The sequence below is a fragment of the Triturus cristatus genome, chromosome 4_1, assembly GCF_964204655.1.
Source record: "Triturus cristatus chromosome 4_1, aTriCri1.1, whole genome shotgun sequence".
In the NCBI taxonomy this organism is placed as follows: Eukaryota; Metazoa; Chordata; class Amphibia; order Caudata; family Salamandridae; genus Triturus; species Triturus cristatus.
The window spans coordinates 342349060-342373611 of record NC_140585.1 but is presented as its reverse complement, the minus strand read 5'-3'; positions in this window follow the sequence as shown (position 1 = coordinate 342373611).

Below are 24552 nucleotides of genomic sequence, written 5' to 3'. Positions count from 1 at the left end.
GTAGGGTATCCCTACCCTGCCTCCTTATATTTTATTTTAACTTTTTCAGGACAGAAGACTCAGCCCGGAGTCCTGTAACGGCCGCTGCAACATTTTATTTCATGTTGTGGCCAGCCAATCAGAGCCCTTGTTCTGAGAAAGCCCCCTAATCTAATCAAATGGCTTGATTTTTTTAACGCTGGACCAACGGTGCAGATATATACAGTCTGAACCTTAAGGTCCCAAAAACCATTTAACAGATTTACATCAAATCAGAAAAGCATGTATTCTGGACCAAGATTTAGCTTCCTGACAAATTTGGTGTAATTCCGTTCAGCCATTTATGTGCTATTGTATTCCAAAAAGTCTACAGAAAATGCATAGAGATTGTGTGTTTTGGAACACCCCCTTTTTCTCAGTCCCTGTTTGACCTATCACCGCAAAAAACTTTCCTGAAAGGAGCTGAGTTGGATGAACTTTCCTTTTTAAAAGTTTTGTGAAGATTCGTGAAATGGTGGCAAAGTTTTCACCAAACCTAAAAATGCTTTGCCTATGGTAAAGTAGTATGACTAACTAACTATATATATTTATATGTAGGTATGTATATCTATATCTATAGCTATAGATATATTCACTTGAAAAAACCCCAAAATTATGGGGACGTTATAGTTAGGCTCAGTTTTCACATGCACAAAACCACATAGAGTCAGCAGTTCTAGTTACCTGAGCTAACTATAATTTACGCCCCTGCAATGCACTGCTTATGACCTTAAGTTTTACATCACTCGTGACATGGTCAGTGACATTAGTGATGTCATCTCAAATGACATCACTGATAACATGAAGTGTTTGGGTTTTCTAAGAGTTTATGAGTGTTAAACATATATACTAAGCAAAGTTAAAGTAGTATACTAGGTGTAATACTGAGTGATATAACTTCAAACATATTATGTGAGTGACTGTGTGACTGTGTATATCCATGTGTGAGTGGGTGTCTGAGTGGCTGTATGGATGAATAAGTGTGTGTGTGAGTAGTTGTATGGGTGAGTGTGTGGCTGTATGGGTGAGTAAGTGGTTGTGTAAGTAGCTATATGGGTGTATGAGTGGTTGTGTGTGTGAATAGGTATGTGAGTGGGTGTATAAGAGGTTGTAGGGGGTGTGAATGGGTGTGTGTGTAGTTCTGTTGATGATTTCATCAGTGATGTCACTGACCATGTCATGAGTGATGCAATATGTGAGGTCATAAGCAGTGCATTGCAGGGGCATAAGTTATAGTTAGCTCTGCTGAATTTCTATGGTTTTGTGCATGTGAAATCTGAGCCTAATGATCACATCCCTATAACCTTTGTTTTTTTCAGTGAATTTCTAAGGCTTTTTTAATTCTGTTTCCAAACTATATTGACCCTGTAACCTTTGTTTTTTAGTGAATTATGAAAGGTTTTTCATTGTATTTGCTAACTGTAACCTTTGAGAGTGGGTGTCCGAGTGGCTGTATAAGTTGGTGAGTGGGTGTGTGAGTGGCCGCATGGATCTGTGAGTGGGAGTGTTTTGTGAGTAGTTGTATGGGTGTCTGAGTTCCTGTATGGGTCAGTGCATATGTGTGTTAGGGTCTGGATGGGTCTGTGAGTGGGTATGTGAGTGGCTGTATGGGTCAGCAACTGGGTGTATGAGTGGCTGTATGGGTCCGTGAGTAGGTGTGTGAGTAGCTGTGTGGGTGTGTGTGGGTGTTTGTGAGTGGCTGTATGGGTCTGTGAGGGGTTGTGTGAGTGGCTATATGGTTCTGTAAGTGGGTGTGTGAGTGGCTGTATGGGTGTGTGAGTAGGTGTGTGAGTGGTTTTGTGGGTGTGTGAATGAGTGTGAATGAGTGTGCGACTGGCTGTACGGGTCAGTGAGTGGGTGTGTGAGTGGTTTTGGTAGTAGGTGTATTGATCTGTGAGTGGGTGAGTGGTTATGTGGGTGTGTGAGTGATTAGCTATATGGATGTGTAAGGTGGTGTGTGGGTGGCTTTTTAGGTGTGTGAGTGACTGTAAGGGTGTGTGAGTACTGTGTGGGTCAGTGAGTGGATGTGAGTGGCTGAATGGTTGTGTGTGTGTGAGTGTCTGTGTGGGTGTGTCAGTAGCTGTGTGAGTGACTGGGCCAGAATGGAACCTAACCTGCCCCTTATCCAACAAGAGTCCACAGTTTTTACTCAAAATGTCTACCCAGCTGGAGTACTTTCTACTGGTTAATTAGTAAGTGGTAATTCATTGGGTAAATGTCTAATACTTATTCTACACTGGGGCTACATAATGGACCAGGAGGAGATGTCTGCAGACCCCTTCTGGGCACTTAATATTCAGCAATATGATTGGTCCTCATGTATCCCCTTCCAGAAATCTGTCATAACATCAATTCTACTATGGAAAACATGACAAGACTACAGAGAGGTGAATCTCCACCAAATAAGGGTAAATCCTCCTAACTATATAAAGTAAGTGCTTCTTTGTTTGGTGGAGACGTCCTCATATTCCTCTCATGAAGAAGGCATCACCAAAATCGGTGCGAAACATGCTGAGGGGGCTTTTGGTAAGGTGCTCATCATTCTGGCAAAATGCAAGAAGACCTTGGTATATTACTGAGGTGGATGGGGCGGGGACAAACGGGCAAGGCTTCCAGGTGATTTTGTACATTTGGATGCCACAGCAATTTAAAGGGAATGAACCCACTCATCACAGTCACTACAGATTGCACTCCGATAGATCAACAATGCATTCACCTCTACCAAGGATCTCAGAATTTTTTCAATGAGGAATCACTGAGAAAACCTACTTGCTTTGCCTTCGCCAATTCGAGGAACATAGGATCATTTGTCCTTTACAGAAATGGAGCTTCAACTGGTGCACCTGCTAAATCTATATTTGTAAGAGCTTCCCATTCAGATTTAATTTCTGTGAAATGAGCATCAGGACCAGAACCGAACCTCACCTACCTGTTTATCCAACAAGAGTTCACTGTTGTGCACAAAATAAATGGGGCCGTGGGGGAGCCCAATGCCTCCGTAGTCCCTGCCAGCTTCCCGCTTCCAAATGCTGCTCCCTGCAGGCAGGAGCAATTCTTTCATCTGTTTTCCTGCCCGCTTCACAGCAGGCAGGACAACAGATGAAGTCTTCTCCCAGCTGCCGGAAGCATTTTTCCTGCTCCTACTCACTGGGAGCAGACTTACAGTTTGCTATCGCTTGGTGGGAGCTGTCATAGCTCCAGACAACCAACAGCAAAGTACTATGTCACAAGGGTGGGCACCTTGGGGCATAGGGAGCCGGCACTGTGGGTGACGGTCCCCAGGGCCATTAATGCCTCCAGGAGAGGGGCAGTGCGGAATCCCTACTTTGTATATATAGGGCCAGTCCGGGGGAAAAGGTGGTCCCCGGGTCCACAAATAGCCCGGGAGGTGTGCCATGTGGTCCCCCTCCCAGTTAAAGTTAGGCCAAGCCCCAGGGAGGAGGCGGTCCCCAGTCCGAATATGATCCAGGGGAGGGGGTCACGTGGCCCCCTCCTCCTTTGCCCTTTGAAAATTTCCTTCGCCCCGGAAAGGTGGTGGTCCCCAGGGCAATTTAGTGGTAAGGAGCGGGGTCGGGCAGCCACCCTCTTATTTTAAGACCAAGCCCCGGGGAGGTTGCTGTACCCAGGGCTGTAAAAGGCATATGGAGGGGTGCCACATGGTCCCTTCCTCATAATTACACATTGGGCTAGCCCTAGGGAGGTGGTGGTCCCCGGGGCCAATATCGGCCATGGGGAGAGGTCGCAAGTGCTCCCCTCCCCTTAAAATATATGTCAATATGCCCCAAGGACCGGCCCTCCCGGTGGCTCACATACAAACAAGCATTGGGACCTTATACCCTCCCCCTAGAAAAAAAGGCAGAAACATGCTGATATTAAAAATGTAAATATTGTATCCTCAGTAGGCAATACTTGCTAAATTTCCGTCAGGTGAATACATTGGGATGCCCAAAATGATGATTGGTTAGAGAAAAGAATGCAGCATAACAACCAGAGCTGTAGACTTTAGAAATTGGGAACCAGGTTCAAATCTTAGCATCCTGTCCTTATGCTAATTACCCCCAAAAAGGCAGAAACATGCCACTATCAAACTTATAAATACTGTATGGTTTTGAAAGGGACGGTAGGGCTGGGATTGAATCAGTCAATTGTTAAACATTGGATTTTTTTAGGTCTCGCTGGCTATCGCGTAAGCGATCGCTCAGCGAGACTCTAGTAAAGGGGCTCCCAAAAGTGCTCCCAAAAGCGGATTGCATGGCGAGCACGTGCACAATCACGTGCATCGTGCCGCCATGCAATCCGTTTGTCATCCTACTTCAAAGGGTCCGCTCCCCCGCCTGGAATGCGCTCCCCCACCCCCGCCAAGCGTGCGCACCACGCTCCGCCGGGCTTGTCTTGTTTTGAAAGCGAACACCATTTTCCTGCTTGATCAAGCAATGCACGAGGTAGGCAACTTAAGGAAATTGATGTCCTGGTGGCTCAGATGGCTGCTGAGAGAAATGCTGCTGTAAAAAAGCTTTGTGAAAAACATAAGATCTACTCGAAGCAGTATTTTACGTTTCTGACAGCCTTTCATCTATAATATGCAGCTCTTTGAATGCAGAAAAACAGAGCGTGCGTGTCCTTTATTCAGGTTCCAGGCTGACAGAGATGAGATTTACTGCTACAAAAAACGGTGCAACAAAGGAAGAATATAACCACTTCGGCCTTCTTGCTTTTTTTGCGAAAGTTCTCTCCATGTCTTATGACTCTTGCACATTTATTGCTGTTAACAACGCTTTAGTTTGTACCCTTTCCTTCTTTTCACCACTTATTTCTTGTATTCCGTTTTCCTAACTATTATTGATTTCTAATAATTTTACAAATTAGTGTACTATCTGGTATTTTTGATGAACCAGTTTGGTGGATCATGATTTGAAAAAACAATTAAGGGTATAAATGTATACTATTGTGCAGGCTTTTGCTGTGCTCCATAGTCCCAGTGTACAAATCCAGAGGCTTTTACTTGGGGGTACCGCACATGTTTTGATTGGGCATGTTTTGATTGTGTCCATCCACAAAAAAAAAGTGCTCGTCCCCACGCAGCTGTGAAAATGTTGTTTATTTGTCCAGCTGACTGAGCTTGAGCTTTCAGCGGCAGACACACATGCGACATTGGAATGCAATTAAAATGTCATATATAACTAGATCATTTATGGCATTTTTCTCTGGCAGCAGCTCAGATAGGAGGCGGTAGTCATTAACGTATATGGATTTTTAGGTCTGGCTTGGCCGTGCATTCGTTAGTCTCACCTATGGGCATTGTCAGTGCTTGTGATAGAAATGGTCTTACCTCGACTTAACTCTACTTCTAGACAAAAAACCTCCTCTTACATCTTTTCCTACCCTGGTAAAACAAACTTTATGCAAACTCTGACTGAGAAGCATGCTATAATAATTTGCAGTAGTGTTGCGGGCATTGTTTAAGCTCCTTTAATCTCATGTTGGTTGCTCCTCTGATTTGGATTCTAATATCAGAATGATGGAGTCCCATTCATCACCAGACCTGCCACCTTTATTCACAGTCTGACCTCTCGTGTACCCCAGTTCTGCTGAAGGCTACATGCCGAGGCGCTGCCCAGCAGCGCTTGCTTTCCTCATATACTGCGGTGGTCCCACTAACTTGTATATAAGCAGATGCAGAGTTTTTAAAAACTTAACTCCATTTTTCGTTTTGTAGCTTTTTAGCGTGTTTTATTTGATAAAAATATTCTGTATAAATAACCTTATCTGGATATTCTGTGCATTAATTGAAACTGTGCTTATGGATTTCCACACCCACATCCCTCTGGTGCAGCTAGTATTGAAGACCTGTGTCTCTCCTTCCATGGTTCTAAAAAGTAGCTTTACCTGCATCCTCCTGGATTCCATGCCTTTCCTGTCAGTTCATGGTCTTCCAGTAGGGTGAATCTTCCTCCCCTTGCTCTGAGATCTCATCTTCAGCCTCTGTCGAATGGCTTCACAGTGTGAGCTGCAAGCCCTTCACTGCATGCCATGTTGCATGCTGGTCGGAGACCACTTAGCAGTGAAGGTGAAGAGGTTCAAATTGAAGAACACCTATCTGTAAAAAGTCCAACCTTGAGAAGTCTTCAGGAGCGGGTCTAGGGATGAAAAGGAATGCAAACGAGGGACCTCTTTGAGTCCAGGGTGGCAGGCACCATCTGCACACTTAAGATAGGGCGACCATGTATTCCAGATTTTCCGGGACAGTCTTTTTTTTTTTTTTACCATCCGCCTCAGCAAATTTAGAAAATGTAGCACGTCCAAATTTATAGAGAGGGTCAGCTGAACACAGGGAGGTAAATGTTCATGTGTTCCAGAGACTAATTAATCAGCAGCTTCTAGAAGAACTAAAAAAAAGTTGCATTTACTTACCTCTTGTGCCTTATCTGTGTTTTCTGTGTTGGTGAGTAGTGTTATTTATGCTATTCTGTGCAGAGTATTTGTCCTATCTCTATGTTCGTGGAATGTTCCAGTTTTTAGGTCTCGCCTGATCCAGCGCATGCGCTGGCCTGGCCGAGACATTTAGTGTACGGGTTTTGAAAGTGCTGCCACAAGGCCTAGCGCTTGCGTTCACGCGAGCGTGCACGCGCGCAGCCGGCAGCTTTCAGCGCCCAAGGCGCCATCTGGAGCTTTCACTTTTGCCGCCCGCATCGCGCGGCCAATGCTTGTTTTCCAAGCTTTGGCCGCGCGCGCACACAACTCCCGCTTCTTCCCCTCCCCCACCCCCACCACATATGGCGTCTCGCGCGTGCGGCCAATGCTTGTTTCCCTTTCACCAAAGATTAATTACACTAAAGACAACCCACTCCACAACCTATCACTGTAGCTATGGAAACAGAAGAACCAATCAGACACTAGTTGGCAGTTGAGTATGATAGTGACCTTTCGTTTCAATCCAATGGCAAGCGGGCCCCAAACCCCCAACTCCCACTCGACTTCCTGTGACGGCGTTTGGCCTGCAAGAGTGTCGGAGCCAAAATTAGCAAACTCAGCAGCTGCAGCTTTCACAATGGAGAGAGAAAAGAGCAGCGCGAGGCAAAGAAGGAAAACGGGCACTATGTAGAAGCAAGGCATTCTGTCAAACAAGTCCACTCTCGGGTCTCGTGTGGATAAGGTAACGGGTGACAAGCCTTGGACTGAGAACACCGACGACGACGTAACCCATTGCTATATCCGAGCTCTCAAGTTTCAAGTGCATGCACCTCTTTCTTTTCCCGGTTTTTACCTTTGAATTCTGGAACTCGTAGTCCTACCTATAGAATGAGTTTAATAGAACTAGAAATCCATGCATGTAACTTCAATAAAACTGAACTGGGGGAAATAGTCATGAAAGGGAAATTTGATAGCTTTGCATTCCAATATTTGGATCCAAATGCACCTCGTTTGGGACTTGCAGCATCTTCTGAAATGTTAGTCCTGGCGTTTACAGAGTTCGGGTCAGATATTCACAGACCTCACCTGCCACTGCCCTTTTTACAAGCACTTTAAATAGACAGCTCGCACAAAGCCCCTCATTTTTCACCTGCAGCCATGGCTTTTAGTGGGATGGAAAAACTGGGGGGTCTCTCAAAGGGACGTGGCCAATGTAATTGTGTGGCTTAAAAACACATAAGCTAAAAATCTGTGCTTAGCATAGTGTGCCGCCCGACTTATATTTTGCTTTTTCTATCATTGCATCTAGACATATGATACAACAACTAACATTATACCTACAAGTCAGGACTATCGGCTTTGTCAATGGTTGTTAGTTGCATAAGATAAATAAGCAGCAACTATGGCTTGTATATAATATTGAAACAAGTAATGGCATAGCCAATAGGTCCCGCCTTTGGGACCTTTTAGCCATGCAACAGTTGTTGTTGCACCAAGAATATTGTGCTGGATAACTAAATACTTAGAAGATCCCAAAAGCGAGACCTATTGGCTATGCCAATGCTTGTTTTAAGTTGCCGCGTTTGGATGCAATTAATGCAGATTGTTTGGGAAATAGGATGTAACATAACATCCAGAGCTGCCTTCTTTGGAACAGGGGAACCTGGTTGAAGTCTTGGCCTGCGTCGACTTTGGAACAGATGAACCTGGTTGAAGTCTTGGCGTGCTCTCCACGTGCCAGCCCCCTCCCCCAAAAAATGCCAGAAACATGCCGATATGAAAAATGGAAATACTGTATTTTCATTGCTGCAGTACTTGCTAAACTTGCGGTGGGATGCCATAAATAACTATTATTTGGGAGAAAGAATGAAGAAATTAGAGTTGCTTACTGTGAAATTGATGAACTGTGTCCAAGAAGTCTGGCCGTGCTCTCCCCTACAGATCCCCCTCCACCCCCAGCCCGTCCAAAGATGACCTCTTTGGAACGGGGGAACAGGGCTGAAGTCGTGTTGTCGACATTACTGCTCAGTAGAATCTAAAATTCCCTGGTGGAAAAGAGAGTGTGTGTGTGCGAAATGTCTCCGCCTGTCTCCCACGGCGTCAGTTTGATAAGCACCATCTGTTGTTCTTTTATCGCTTTTTCTGTGAAGACGGGGAAGGGGTGAATGTGTCCAACCACACTGACACGCTCCCCAGAGACCAATAACACCCCTTTGTAAAAGAAAAGCTCGCTGCTGACAGCATAAAGGTTTTTCCGAAATTGAGCACAAATGTTGGTTTTACAGGTGAGCACTAATCTAAACGCCTGCATGGTTTTTCCGTATTGCTGAAAAAATTGAACCAAGGACTTCTTCAAAGCCTTTACACGTCGACTTACTTAACAAAAGTAATTCCAAATCCAAATATAGTTAAAAAAAATGAAAGTTGCCATCGGATGTACACTTTTTAAAGGTTACAACTGCGCACACCTGAGGGGACAACTTCTTCGGAGTCCTCTCCACGTGCCAACAAAAGCAACTTGTAACAAAAATACCAATGAGTCATATAATAAATGGAATATATGCAATTGAAAAAAACAACAGCGAAAAAGTATACCAGCGCATATAATATGACACTGAGGCGCCCTACCGTCGCAGTGGACCCGGCTGTAGTGGTGGACGCACAGCTATGAATGCTAACAGCTAAGCGCGTTTTGAAAGCACTCATGATGTAATCGGTCGCATACAAATGCCACATGCTATGCACGTTTTGTACTGAAAAACAGCATTCATAAACAAGCCTCCTTTAGTGAGCACTGATATTTCAATGACTGACCCTAGCTCACGCTGTGATCTCCCCTGTATGATATACACCATCTACTAAATACACATAGCTGGCAGGAACCACTCAGACAGCACATAATCCTCAGCAAACATTACATAGCTTACATTTGGCTAAAAGCAAGGCTTGGATTGTTTTGAAAACAAACAAGAAAGGAGGAGGAGCCTAGCGCGCATCCAAGATGGTCGCGTGAGCACAGGGCTCCCCGGACCCTCGCTGCTCCTCGGAATTTATCCTGACATTATCCTGACTTAGCTGACGGAATCTGGAAGGCGAATTCTGGCTGAACGTTGACCTTCTTTCAGAAACCGAATCGGACCTGGGAATCCTGATCTACGGTGGTTGGAACTTTCGAGGCCCAATCGATGGCTGTGCCCGGGGCGAGGGTGACCTGTGGAGCCGGGGTGTAATTGAACAACAGCGGCAGCGGATCTGTGCCAGTGGCCGCTCCATTACTTTCGGTTTCACTTTTGGATCCCCGAGGGGCTGGAGATTGTAACTGATTGGAGCGGCTGGGTGTTTATCTCCGCTGGATGCCCTTGTCTCCGCTTGCCACCAGTGTGTCCGTTGACTTTGGTTTCCTCGCCCGGCCGCATCACGGTATCTGGTGCGGCTTCTGACTGAGTGGCCGGTACCCCCTTGACGCTGGGCCGGTGGTCCCCGTTGGTGAGCGTGGTTCTCATGGGTGGCAGGGGGGGCCCGAGGGGCGTAAGGCTAAGACATCCCTCCGCGGGGGTCCGGTCCAGACGAACAACATGGACCGCTATACTCAAGGAAGAGGGTCCCCTGGAGCGGCTGGAGCCCCCTCGGACGAAGCTGGTGGTGGCTCGTCCATGCCCTCGGATCCGTCCCTGCAGGACATTATGGGCGCCATTAACGGCATCAAGGAGACTAATGCTACGCAATACGAGGCCTTGGCCCGTAAAATCGACACGGTGGCTATTGATGTCGCACTGATTCGGGCGGATCTCTCCAAGACCAACGAGAGGGTTCAATCGCTTGATGTGCGGACGTCCACCCTGGTTGCGGATGTGTCGGACCAGTGGGCCACTCTCGGCGACCTCAAGTCGGCTAACGATCTGATGGCCCGGCAGCTGGAGGACTTTGAGGGACGGGCCCGCCGCAATAACATCCGCGTCGTAGGCGTCCCGGAGTCCTCCGACAACCACCCGGTGGATCTCTTGGTGGAAGAGCTCATCCTCAAGCATCTTGCCCCCGCCGGCCTGAGTAAGTTCTTTGCCGTGGAGCGGGCCCATCGAGTTCCGGGCGGTCGGCCGCGGCCGGGGGCCCCCCCGAGGCCCATTGTTGCCAAACTTTTCTACTACAGAGACCGAGATGTGATTTTGCAGGCCTCGCGGGCCCATGGCCCGGTCCGCCACGAGAATGCGTCTATTAACTTTTTCCCGGACTTCACCCAACTTGTCCAGAAACAAAGGATGGGCTTCCAGGGGGTAAAGCGTCGCCTCCGCGACCTGGGTCTCAAGTACTCCATGCTTTTTCCTGCTAGGCTCCGAGTGGAGCACGAAGATCGGACAATCTTTTTTGACTCTCCCGCGACTGTGAGTGACTGGCTTGACTCGCTGCCGGGCCGCGGGGACCGGCCTGGGCCCTCTACTGGTACCGAGGGTGGCGGGTCTCCCTCGGGGTGACTTTGGTCCTTGATTTTGCCATTTTGTACTGTTCGGCTGGGTTCAACTTCTCTTTTGCATTTTGTTTCATTATGATCTATGTGGGGGGCGGTTGGGGACGGGTCCCTCTCCTCCTCCGGGGTCTTTCCGTAGAATGGGGTTTATGGGGCGACAGGCACACTGCAAGTTGGGGGGGTTTTTTGGGTCGCAGGGGTGCAGGGTGGGGGGAGTTGGTAGTTGGGGGGGTTGGGGGGTTTTGATTTGTGTGTTTTGTTTTTAATGCGAGGTCTTTGTTCTGTTCTAGTCTTGGGCGTTGCGCTATCTGCTGGGGGACCCTTGATCGATTGGAGGGGATGGGGGGGGACGGGTTGAGGTTGATGTCATGGAACGTCAATGGATTGGGGGACCGTATTAAACGGGGTGTTGTGCTGCAGTATCTGCGACGTATGTCTCCTGATGTGGTGTTTTTACAGGAGACGCATCTGGTGGGTAACGTTTGTCATGCCATGAACAGGGGGGGGTACCGACTCGTTGCCCATTCTGGTTTCACCACTGGCTCTAGAGGGGTTGGCATTCTCCTGCGCTCTTCACTTCCGCTGGAGATCACCAGGGTAGTCCCGGACGACAGAGGGCGCTATGTGGCTTTGACTGGGCGGTGGGAGGGGCAGTCCCTTTCCCTGGTCTCTGTCTATGTTCCCCCGGGCCTCCAGAACTCCACCTTTTCAGACTTGGGTCGAATGCTGCTTGAGCTTCCTGACAGTCTTCTGCTTATGGGTGGGGATTTCAATTCGGTGGTCTCGGGCGACCGGGATCGCCACCCGCCCAGGGCCCTCCCTGCTGCGCAGGCGTGGCTTGGCGGATTCTTGGAGACCTTCGGTCTGGTCGATTGCTGGAGGTTAATGCATCCTACACAGTGTCAGTACACTTTTCACTCTGGGGCGCATGGGAGTCTCTCCAGATTGGATTACTTTCTTATGCCCGCGGCCCAGACTGCCCGGATTCGAGAGGTTAAGCATCTGGCCCGGGGTATTTCTGATCATTCCCCACTGTGGTTGCTTTTTGACACTGGGACGCGGTCTGCTGGGCGGATCGCTCCTATTAACCCTTGGTACCTGTGGAACCCCACGATCCGCTATAGTCTGGTCAAGTCGATTGACCAATACTTCCTTGAGAATGATGGGTCGGTGATGTCCGCAGTGTCCCTGTGGGAAGCTTTTAAGGCAGTACTCCGTGGGCAGGCCCTATCCCAGATTGTGGCGGCTAAGAAGGTTAAGACGGAGGCGGTGGAGAAGCTGGAGACCGACATCTTGGGGTTGGAGGCGGCCTTGGAGACGGGTGTCTCTCCGGATGGGCTACATGCCCTCAGCCTGAAACAGTTCGAGTATAAGTCCCTTGTTACTGACGCTGCCCGGACCATGTATAGGGAGCAGCAGGGTAGGTTGTATGATGCTGGAGACAAGGCTGGTAAATTGATTGCTTGGCTGGATAGGAAGGAGAGAGTGAATCGTGTGGTCCCAGAGCTCCGGGTTGCGGATGGAGTGTGTGTGACTGAGCCTGGCGAGATTGTGGAGTGCTTTGCTGACCACCTCCGGACGGTGTATTCCCCGGTGTCTGACAGAGATGAAGACGACTCTCGTCTTCTACTACGGGATATTGTCCTGCCCGGCTTATCCGTCGAGGACCGTGAGCGGTTGGATGCCCCCTTGGCCGTCGATGAGATTGCTACCGCGATTGGCTCCCTTCGCTCGGGCAAAGCCATGGGCCCCAATGGCCTGCCGATCGAGCTATACAAACTACGCCCGGATAAAATCGCGCCCTTCCTCCGTCGTATGTGTTGGACTTGGCCCTTTTTGCGGGGTCATCCCTAAACTTTTTGCCTTCCTCCAGTATTTTTTCTGACCTGTTGTTGGCTGTTTTATGACTCTGGGCACCTTACCACTGCTGACCAGTGCTAAGGTGCATATGCTCTCCCTATGGTAAAATGTATACATTAATTGATGTTCATGATTGGCTTATTGGATTCACGGTCAGTCCCCAGTAAAGTGCACCAGGGGTGCCAGGGCTTGTGAATGCCAATGCTGCTGGTGGGCTTGCAGCGCTGGTTGCGCCACCCACAGAAAGCGGCCTTGTAAAATGTGTCTAGGGTCTGCCACCGCAGACCCTGTGCACGGTCTGGGACCCTCGCGCTGACTGCGCAAGTGCCCCCACTTGCCAGTCCCTAAACCTTCCCTTACCTACATATTAGCCACCCCTCTAGTAGGCCCAAGGGCAGGGTGCATTGTAGGCATAAGGTAGGACATGCCCTGATGTGTGTGGCATGTCTTAGTAGTGAATTACAGCCATTTTCGTTTTTCACTATTGAAGGCTACCTGCTCTCCATAGGCCAGAATGGGCTGCTGGAGTTACTACATGCTGTGACCCCAGTAGACTCAGAGAGCATGGTAGAATGTCAAGTTTAGTATGCCTGAACTCAGAATAATAAAATACTTCTTGTAGTCAAGTTTATTTTAATATCCTGGGTTTGTAAATACTACTTTTAGAAAGTTAGTATTTACTGACCTGGCCATTTCAGTCCACCTCTGCTGTGTGTGTGTGTTCTGCCTAGCAACAGTAAGGAGCAGGGTTGGGGAATCCCCGAGACAGGTTGGCTGCCAGGTGCTGGGTAGAGAGATGACACCAGGATGGGTGGGAGGAGAACACCTTGACTCTTGAATAGACCTGTGCTCTGCCACCACAAAGCCGGCGCCGCCCCCTGTGGAGCGGCTGATGTCTCTGCCCTGCTGCTGAAAGGAAAGAGCAGAGTCACCATAACAAAGTGCTCCAGAACTGGACTGAGCCAGGCCCAGGCCCCTGGCGCAAAAGAACAAAAGAATCATGGTATAAAAGTAGGAGCCTGGCTCCTAAGAAATCGGAATCCTGTTTACCACAAAGAACCTCTGCCCGACTAGAAGGAGAAGAAGACGCTGGAGGAGCTGGCCTGCTGCTTGCCTTGCTGAGAAAGGAGAGGAAGAGACTTACTGAAAAGACTTTGCTACTTTGTGCTTGAACATTCTCCAAGGGCTTGATCTGAGCTTGCCCCCTGAACTGAACCCCAGGAACAGTGGGTTCTCTGTGCTTTTGCTCGTCCTCCAATTCGAGCCGTGTGTGCATCCCGCTGGAAAGAGACTGCGCCCCTCATCGCCCCTCCTAGGGCCGTGACACTCAGAAGCTCGCCTGCCTCAAACCCGTGAGAGCCCCGCTCCGTCCCGAGCCGCTCTCTGTCCCCGGGCCAGGCCGCCTGCATCCCTGTCACCGCCTGCTACTGGAGCGCGCTGACCGCGCTATCACCCCTCCCGCCGGAAGCCCTCCGACGACTGTGATCTACGCCGGGTCATCCAGCTGCACTAACCGTGCCCTGCGACCCCGCTTCGCTATCCCCGGACATCTCAGGCCGCGCCGCCCCCGCTGTGGAGACCCTCCTGCACCGCCGTGCTAAAGGGTCGCTGGCCGCGCCTGCCTACGTGCCCACACCTGCTGATTGAGGACCCAAGAACACTTCCGAAGCTGAGAGTCGCACCGACCTGTGCTGACTCTCCACATCACGAAAGAAGTTCCAGTATCGGGCTCGGGGCCCGCAACGCCTTATTTCCCCGTTCGCAGGAGCCAATCGCTGTGAGTACTGGAACCACAAGTAACATTTGCAAGAGACTACAGAGTCTCCATTTGAAGCTACGAACAGAGAACATTTGCCTGCTTTACAACCTGGTGGCATAGCGAAAACGTTATTGGTCTTGTGATAAGTCTGCTGAGATATATATCCTTATTTTTACATAAAGAATCGTATTTTTATATATATCCAAGTCTGGTGTCCGTTTCTGGGGGGATTGATGTATTTACTGGGTGTATGATTGTAAGTGCTTAACCAACAACGCCTGAGGAATCGCCTTGGCTGCTCACGCCACGCACCTAGAGGGTGAGCAAGGGTCATTCGCGAGGGGTTATCCTGCGCCCTGACGTGGAGGAGAGGGTTCCTGCTTGACACAAGGGCAACCTTGCGCCAACCAGAGATCCCCGACTCTAACATTGTTGGCAGCGGTTGGGATTTCGGATTTGCATTTATAATTTGCATACAGTGAATTATTAATCACCAGATAGTGAGAGCAGACCAAGTAACGCAGCCACAGGTTTTCATTTTTGAACTTTGTTGAGACATCTGCCATTTTTTGCAACCATGCCTGGCTCACTCTCTGCTGGAAGAGCACACTCTGTGATTTCTGGAATGGATGAGGTGGATTGGGAAGGACTGGAAGGCTACACGGTAGAGCAATTGAGAGGCTACAGTGTAAAATTCAGAGTTCCCCATGCTGGATTCAAGAGGAGGGTCCAGTACGCCAAGGCGTTGAGAGCCTGGAAGGAGTCAAGAGATCCACAGAATGCGGGGGACATCGTTCCACCCGACAACCTTGAGGAGCCCAGCAGAGTCCTGTCCCCAGAGGAGCTGGCAGACAGGGCAGCAGACAGGGCGCATGCAATGGAGATGGCAAAGTTGGCAGGACAAATGGAAATGGAGAAGCAGAAGTTGGCCTTGGAGGCACAACGACGCCAAATGGATCATGATCTAAAAATGAGGGAGTTGTATCGCAAGATCAAGAGTTTAGACCGCTCTCCCTCTGGTGGCAGCAATATTGAGTTTTACAGTGCTGAGAGAGTAGTACGCACACCCAGAGATGTGGCGACTCACTTGAAGGAGGGGGTTAACATACACCAGGAGGTTCAAGGGCATGAGGTAGCTCCAGTAGTGCGCAGTATCCCTGAAGGGAATAGGGTAACTGGCGCAGGGGTTCATAGTCCTAGTGGAGGGAGGGACACTCTACTGACTCTAGCTGAGAGGTACAGGGAGAGGGGTTCCCCCAAAATTGAAGTCCTGGTGGGTGAGTGTGAAGACCGCCCAGAAGAGTGTGGGTTGTGGGACAGAGACAGTCAGATACTGTCTTGCCAGTCTCAGGAGAGTGGTGTGGAGTACGTGTGTGAGGCACTGGATGGTGAGGTCAAGGATAGTTTGGTTAACCCTGCTAGGGGGCTGTGTGATTCAATTGTGGGAGAGCATATTGTAAGTCTCTGTTTTCAAGAGCTATGCCAACACCTGTTGGAGAGTGAGTTCTCTGACCGCAGGGAGCTCACATTGGAGGCAGACCTTTTGGTGGAGTCCAGAGGGTCTGGAAAGGCATTGGGGAGTGATCTCACGATAAGTGGTCCAGGTATCTTCAAACCCAGCGTGGTGGAAGTGGCTCAGAGTAGCCCAGCTAGGTCCTGTAATAGTGAGAGGGGTGTAGGGCCTCACGTCCTGTCTGTAAGGGGAAGGAGTGAGAATGGGTTATGTCCCGGTAGTGCCCAACCTCAGTCTCAGAGCTTGGATGGTTCTTTGAGGGAACACCAGGTGGGGAGCCTAGTCTGTCCTGAGGGGCTGCCCGTCGTGCGGGATCCCCTAGTGTCTGGTGAGCTGGGAGTGTCTGTAAGCAGACCTCCATCAGTTCTGGTGTCTGGCAGTACCGCTCCATTTGGGAGGGTGCAGAGGTCCAGATTGAGGGGTGAGAGGGGGAAAGAGTCCCTAGTGGAAGAACCAGTGGGTCAGGGGCCAGCCAGAAGGGCTGCGTCACCGGTGAATGACCATGGTGACACCACTTCTGTCCTGGGGGATCTTCCGGCACTGTCAGATGGACAGGGGTCGGGAGATCAGCGCCAGGCAGACTGTCGCACGACACAAGAGTTATGTGTCACCCTCAGGGGGGGCATGCGTGCTCCCCGGGAAGTCCTGGTGCGCCAGGCGAGCGTTCAGCCGCAGGGGTTGGTCCCAAGGTTGGGAAGCCAGGTTCAGGTGTTGTCTGACCTGGAGGGTGGGACTACTGTAATCAGTGTCCTGACCCATGTTGCTTCTGGGGGTACCACGCCAGTTGGGGGTGGGCAGTACTCTGGAAGGGGGTGCAGAGGGAGGGAGTCCTCGCCTCTGGCCCCGGCTCAACTGAAGGGTTTAGACCCCAGGTTGGAGGGCCAGGTTCAGGGTGTCCCCCCTGACCTGGACGCCCAGTTGCAGGATAGTACCCCTGAACTGGTGGGCGAATTGTGCGGGACACCTGCCCCAGGTGCCCTGGCAATTCTGGAAGGGGGTACCACTCCAGGTGGGAGGGTACAGAGCCCCAAGGAGGAGGACCAGGTGTGGGAGAGGCCACCCCAGTCTTTGGTCCAGCCGCCGGGTACAGTCCCGGGGCTGGTGGGTCAGTGCCAGGATGTCATACCTGACCTGACAAGGGGGAGACGGGACAAAGGGTGCCAAGCACCTGGGGCTACTGCCCCCCGCTCCCTGGCGCCACAGAGGATTGAGAGCCCTGAGAGGCATACGGCCTGGGTCTCATCCCTGACTACTGTCAGTGGCCACTGTAGCATTTTGCTGTCTGTCTGTTGGGACACACCTGTGGGCAGGTTAAGGTTAGGTGCTGCACAGGTGGTGTCCACAGGTGAGGAGAAGGGTTCCCATGGATTGGCTTGGTGGGCCCTGAGAGTATGGACAGAGGGAGTCCGATAGGTTCAGATTGGCGTAGAAATGGAGTCTGCCCCTGCAGTTGCGGGCCAGGTCCTTGTTCTATCGCCCCAAGCAGGGACGACCATCACAGTGGTGATTGGTCTACCCTGCGTTTTGGCTGGAAGGGGGTTGTGTTGGACTTGGCCCTTTTTGCGGGGTCATCCCTAAACTTTTTGCCTTCCTCCAGTATTTTTTCTGACCTGTTGTTGGCTGTTTTATGACTCTGGGCACCTTACCACTGCTGACCAGTGCTAAGGTGCATATGCTCTCCCTATGGTAAAATGTATACATTAATTGATGTTCATGATTGGCTTATTGGATTCACGGTCAGTCCCCAGTAAAGTGCACCAGGGGTGCCAGGGCTTGTGAATGCCAATGCTGCTGGTGGGCTTGCAGCGCTGGTTGCGCCACCCACAGAAAGCGGCCTTGTAAAATGTGTCTAGGGTCTGCCACCGCAGACCCTGTGCGCGGTCTGGGACCCTCGCGCTGACTGCGCAAGTGCCCCCACTTGCCAGTCCCTAAACCTTCCCTTACCTACATATTAGCCACCCCTCTAGTAGGCCCAAGGGCAGGGTGCATTGTAGGCATAAGGTAGGACATGCCCTGATGTGTGTGGCATGTCTTAGTAGTGAATTACAGCCATTTTCGTTTTTCACTATTGAAGGCTACCTGCTCTCCATAGGCCAGAATGGGCTGCTGGAGTTACTACACGCTGTGACCCCAGTGGACTCAGAGAGCATGGTAGAATGTCAAGTTTAGTATGCCTGAACTCAGAATAATAAAATACTTCTTGTAGTCAAGTTTATTTTAATATCCTGGGTTTGTAAATACTACTTTTAGAAAGTTAGTATTTACTGACCTGGCCATTTCAGTCCACCTCTGCTGTGTGTGTGTGTTCTGCCTAGCAACAGTAAGGAGCAGGGTTGGGGAATCCCCGAGACAGGTTGGCTGCCAGGTGCTGGGTAGAGAGATGACACCAGGATGGGTGGGAGGAGAACACCTTGACTCTTGAATAGACCTGTGCTCTGCCACCACAAAGCCGGCGCCGCCCCCTGTGGAGCGGCTGATGTCTCTGCCCTGCTGCTGAAAGGAAAGAGCAGAGTCACCATAACAAAGTGCTCCAGAACTGGACTGAGCCAGGCCCAGGCCCCCTGGCGCTAAAGAACAAAAGAATCATGGTATAAAAGTAGGAGCCTGGCTCCTAAGAAATCGGAATCCTGTTTACCACAAAGAACCTCTGCCCGACTAGAAGGAGAAGAAGACGCTGGAGGAGCTGGCCTGCTGCTTGCCTTGCTGAGAAAGGAGAGGAAGAGACTTACTGAAAAGACTTTGCTACTTTGTGCTTGAACATTCTCCAAGGGCTTGATCTGAGCTTGCCCCCTGAACTGAACCCCAGGAACAGTGGGTTCTCTGTGCTTTTGCTCGTCCTCCAATTCGAGCCGTGTGTGCATCCCGCTGGAAAGAGACTGCGCCCCTCATCGCCCCTCCTAGGGCCGTGACACTCAGAAGCTCGCCTGCCTCAAACCCGTGAGAGCCCCGCTCCGTCCCGAGCCGCTCTCTGTCCCCGGGCCAGGCCGCCTGCATCCCTGTCACCGCCTGCTACTGGAGCGCGCTGACCGCGCTATCACCCCTCCCGCCGGAAGCCGTCCGACGACTGTGATCTACGCCGGGTCATCCAGCTGCACTAACCATGCCCTGCGACCCCGCTTCGCTATCCCCGGACATCTCAGGCCGCGCCGCCCCCGCTGTGGAGACCCTCCTGCACCGCCGTGCTAAAGGGTCGCTGGCCGCGCCTGCCTACGTGCCCACACCTGCTGATTGAGGACCCAAGAACACTTCCGAAGCTGAGAGTCGCACCGACCTGTGCTGACTCTCCACATCACGAAAGAAGTTCCAGTATCGGGCTCGGGGCCCGCAACGCCTTATTTCCCCGTTCGCAGGAGCCGATCGCTGTGAGTACTGGAACCACAAGTAACATTTGCAAGAGACTACAGAGTCTCCATTTGAAGCTACGAACAGAGAACATTTGCCTGCTTTACAACCTGGTGGCATAGCGAAAACGTTATTGGTCTTGTGATAAGTCTGCTGAGATATATATCCTTATTTTTACATAAAGAATCGTATTTTTATATATATCCAAGTCTGGTGTCCGTTTCTGGGGGGATTGATGTATTTACTGGGTGTATGATTGTAAGTGCTTAACCAACAACGCCTGAGGAATCGCCTTGGCTGCTCACGCCACGCACCTAGAGGGTGAGCAAGGGTCATTCGCGAGGGGTTATCCTGCGCCCTGACGTGGAGGAGAGGGTTCCTGCTTGACACAAGGGCAACCTTGCGCCAACCAGAGATCCCCGACTCTAACAGTATGTTTCAGGAGTCGAACGAGAGGGGTTCCCTTCCCGCCGACCAGCGTCTGGCGACTATAGTCGTGATTCCTAAGGAGGGTAAACCACGTGACCGCTGTGCTTCATATAGGCCTATCTCCCTCTTAAACGCAGAACCCAAAATCCTGGCTAAAGTCCTCGCCAACCGCTTGCTGAGCGTTATCTGTGATCTGATTCATCCGGATCAATGCGGCTTCATCCCCCACCGTAATACCGCTCTTAATCTGCGGCGTCTGCACGGCGTCCTAGCTAGGGCGAAATACTTTTCTGAACCAGCCGTATTGGTTTCATTGGACGCCACCATGGCCTTTGATACCATCGAGTGGCCATTCCTCTGGGCGGTCTTGGAGAAGTTTGGCTTTGGGGAGGGATTTCTTAGCTGGGTGAAGCTTCTTTATGCCGGACCAATGGCTCAGGTGGTTGTCAATGGGCGGGCTTCCCGGCCTTTTGCTCTCGGGAGGGGCACTAGGCAGGGGTGCCCGTTGTTCCCTCTGCTTTTTGCTCTTGCCTTGGAACCGCTCGCCGCCTGGCTCCGCTGGGAGCCCTCTATCAGAGGGATCCGGTGGGCCCCGGGCTTCGAGGATCGGGTCTCGCTGTACGCGGATGATATTCTTCTGTACCTCACCTCGCCGCGACAGTCACTTAATGTTCTCTTTGATGTCCTTACCTCCTTTGGGAAAAACTCGGGTTTGATAATTAACTGGTCCAAATCTTGCGTGTACCCTCTCTCCGGTGGCCCTCCCGTCGTGCCGCCTCTACTTCCTATCCAAACGTCCTCATCCGGCTTTAAGTACCTGGGGGTGTATGTTTCGTTGGACCCGGCGGTCTGCTATGAGCAGAACCTCCTGTCTCCACTCCGACGTTTGAGGGTGGATACGGCTCGTTGGTGTAGGTTGCCCCTGTCTCCGCTTGGTCGCGCGGCCCTGTTTAAAATGATGTCCCTTCCCAGATTTCTTTACGCACTACAGAACTCACTTGATGTCATTCCGGTGGCCTACTTTCGGGAGGTGGAGAGCCTGCAGAGGAGACTGGTCTGGGACGGGCGGGCGCGCATCGCTCTGGCAAAGCTTACTCTCCCCTGGTACGACGGGGGCATCGCGCTTCCTGACATTAGACGGTACTATTGGGCCTCCCAACTGTCGGCGATTAACCATGCCACGTATGCTCCTGGTCTGAACCCGGCGTATGAGATGGATAAATTCCTGCTTCCCGGCGGTAATTATAACAGAGCGCTTTACTCCCGATCTGCTGGTGGTACCCTCACGGGCCCTACCAAGATTGCGGTAAGGGTGTGGAAGGCGGCGAATGTAGCGATGGGCTGGAGAGAGCGTTTAACGTGTGCTACTCCCTTGTTTGCCTCAGACCGCCTGGGGAGCCTTTGGACGACGAAAGGCTTTGAGCACTGGGACACGATCGGTATTAGCAGAGTGGGAGATCTGTGGGTTAAAGGCGCGGTCAAGACCTTCGCGGCGCTCCGGAGCGAGTATGAGCTTAGTGAGAGGGAGTTTTTTCGCTACGCCCAGGTTCGGCATGCCCTGCTCTCGGTTTTTGGGGAAGGGTCCACGGTCCCTGTTTCTTCGCCCCTCGAGGACCGCATACTCGACGGTCACGTTCCCGATAGTACTATCTCTTTGATCTATAAAAAATTGATAAATAATCGGGCTGACCTCTTGGTGCGTCTACGGGAGGCATGGACGGGGGATGGGGTTGAGTTGGATGACGAGGACTGGCAGTCCACGCTGTCATCTCCTAAGGAGGTGGCCATCCCGGCCCGTCTCCGTTTGGTCCAGCTTAAGATCCTCCATCGCGTTTACGTGACGGGTCCCCGATTGGTCTCGATGGGGTTTTCTGAGGACGGGCTCTGCAAGCGTGGCTGTGGGCACAGCGCCACCTTTCTCCACATCCTGTGGGAGTGCCGCGAGGTGGTGGAATACTGGCGTCAGGTGCATGAGGTTATGAGGCGAGTCACCGGGGTCACGCTGTTGCCGGAGGTGCGTCGTTGTGTGCTGAATGTGTGGGAGCCCAATGACTATAACGCGGCCCAGACTCGGTGGGCGGCCCTGGGGAACATGATAGCAAAGAGGGACATAGCGCAGCTTTGGGGTTCGCAGCGGCCCCCCACCGTGTCTGTCTGGAAGGAGAACATGGACTGGTGCATGTTCAGGGAAAAGACTGTGTATGTGGCTCGTGGTAAACCCGGGGCTTGGAACAGAATTTGGGGGCAGTGGAATGCGTATCGTGGAAGTATTTGTGCTCCCCCCCTGGTGGAAACGTCTGATGTAGCCTTGTCCCCCTTGATGGTTCCTTACTTATCTGGCACATCTGAGTATAGATTTGTATTCCCGTCTCTCCCCCCCACCTACCTCTTTGTTTCCCTGCTTTTTGACTGCCATCGGGTGGTCGGATAGGACGCACCCCTGCTGTGGCCCGACGCCCATCTTATGTTTTCTTGCCTCGCCTTTGTTTTAAGTTGTTATTTATGTTAAAAGGGTGTATCCTGATTTCCTCTATGTGCAGTCTGCTCTTCTGTAGGGTGCGGAGCCCCGGTGGGCCAGTCATTGTGATTGCACTGTTTGATCTTTTACCTACTAGCGGCCGGCCCTGGTGGTTGTAGGCCCGTGCTTGTAACCTTCTTTCTGCACAATAAAAAAAATTTCAAAAAAAAAATAAAACAAGAAAGTCATTGTTTAATTCAAATGTCTGCATTTGGAATAGACACATGCCCAGGTACAGGTGCGCCACGAGATGGTGTACTTCAGACTGCAGCACCCCTTCCAGGCGCTACACTCCTGATCACATGAGCATTCCAGAACAGTGTGACATGAGTCTTTATTGCATTGGCAGATTATAGGTGCGTCCTCCACTTATGGACAGTAAACATTTATCTGTCTTGCAGAGATACTCACAACCTGTTAACAAATCAAACATCTAGTCTTAGGGTCTGACAAAAGCCACACGAAAGGCACGAAATATGAAGCAAGCCAGGGTAGAGAAGGGCTCCACATGCAGTACGCGGGGCGCTTCAGCGGCCAGGCCAGGGGTGTGAGGAGGGAATGCGAACTAAAGGGGGGGAGCGCTTTACTGGAGTGGGTATATTCAGGTGCGTCACTGACTCCTGGGACTAGCCAAGGGGTGAAATGGAGAGGCCGATCCCGTACAGGAATACCCATTGAATCACGCCCATATTCGACCCCACAGAAAGGCACCGAGTGTCCATAATTTCTGTCGGTCTTGAGCTCCGACTCAGAATAAACAAAATAGTACTCAAAAAAGGCCATAAATGAGTTAAATCTATCAAAATAGATCAGAAAGGTGAAGAGATACGAAATGCAGATGAGCGGATGGGGGAGAACACGGTCTGCCTAGCGGCGGGTGGGCCATGGGTACACAGATGAATGACAGGACATTTGGTGAAGCAGTAAGTTTTAAAGCCTCATACAGACACACTGACCTCACCTGTTCCTTTCGACCCCTGCTGAGAATTCACAAACCTCAAATTAAATTAGCCTCGCGCTGGGCTGATTGTGCCAACTAAATCCTGTTTATCTTATAACACAATGACAGCAAGCAAAACAAGCACGGTGCGTGCGGTCTGGGAGGAATGCAAATTGCTATATATATAATACATATTTAAATAACGAACCAAACCACATTCACTGGATGATGTCATCAGTGATGTCATCAGTGATGTCATTTGAGATGTCATCAGTGATGTCACTTTTTTTTTTTTTTTTCTTCTCTTCTCTCTCTCCATCTATCTATAACATCATATGATCTATAATCCTCAATTCAATTAGGTACTAGCAATGTAATTCATTAATTCGACCTCTACATACCAGGTCTTTATGTTCCATTTATTTATTTCTGTGGTTTGTCTATATCGTATCAAGTCTTTTTCAGTCAATCTATTCAAATTTCTTTGTTAAAATGTTATATGAATTCTCAATAAAATATTATAAAAAAAAAAAAAAAGACCATGTCATGAATGATGTAATATGTGACATCATCAGCAGTGGATTGCGGGCGCGCGAGATGTAGTTAGTACAACTAACTATATCGGAGGAATTTCAATGGTTTTGTTCGAGTGAAATATCCAGCTAACTATAACACCCCTAAAAGCTATTGTATTTTCAGTGAATTTCTAAGGTTTTTTAAATGCTAATTCCTAACTATGTCAGGTCTGAAACCTATGGTTTTTTCTGTGAATTTCAAAGGTTTTTTAAATGCTAATTCCTAACTATATCAGGCCTGAAACCTATGGTTTTTTTCAGTGAATTTCAAAGGCGTTGTAAATGGCAATTTTTAATGTATTAATTGTTATACTGATTTTTTTGATACTGATTTACTACATTTTTTAAACTGTTTATTTTTAGATATTTTATTTTTTTAATTACAATATACATTACAATACAACATATACTTTCTCAGAATGAATTACTTTAGTTTAAATACTTTGCAACTAGGCAATAGACTTTTAAGTACAGTAGTTACAGTTGTTGCAATGGGCAACACAATTTCAAACACAAAGCAACATTGAGCTCAATGTCAATTTCTAGTCAAATGCAATTAGTTACTTTTTGGATTACTTTTCTAACCACAGGACTGGATCCTAGATTCAGTCCTTGGACATCTCCTGTAAACAGTTGAGTAAAAGCATTTTGGTTACAGTAGTGATTTTTAAGGATTATTATTGTATTTTAAAAGTTGACACTTAGAAAAATTTTCACATAGAATC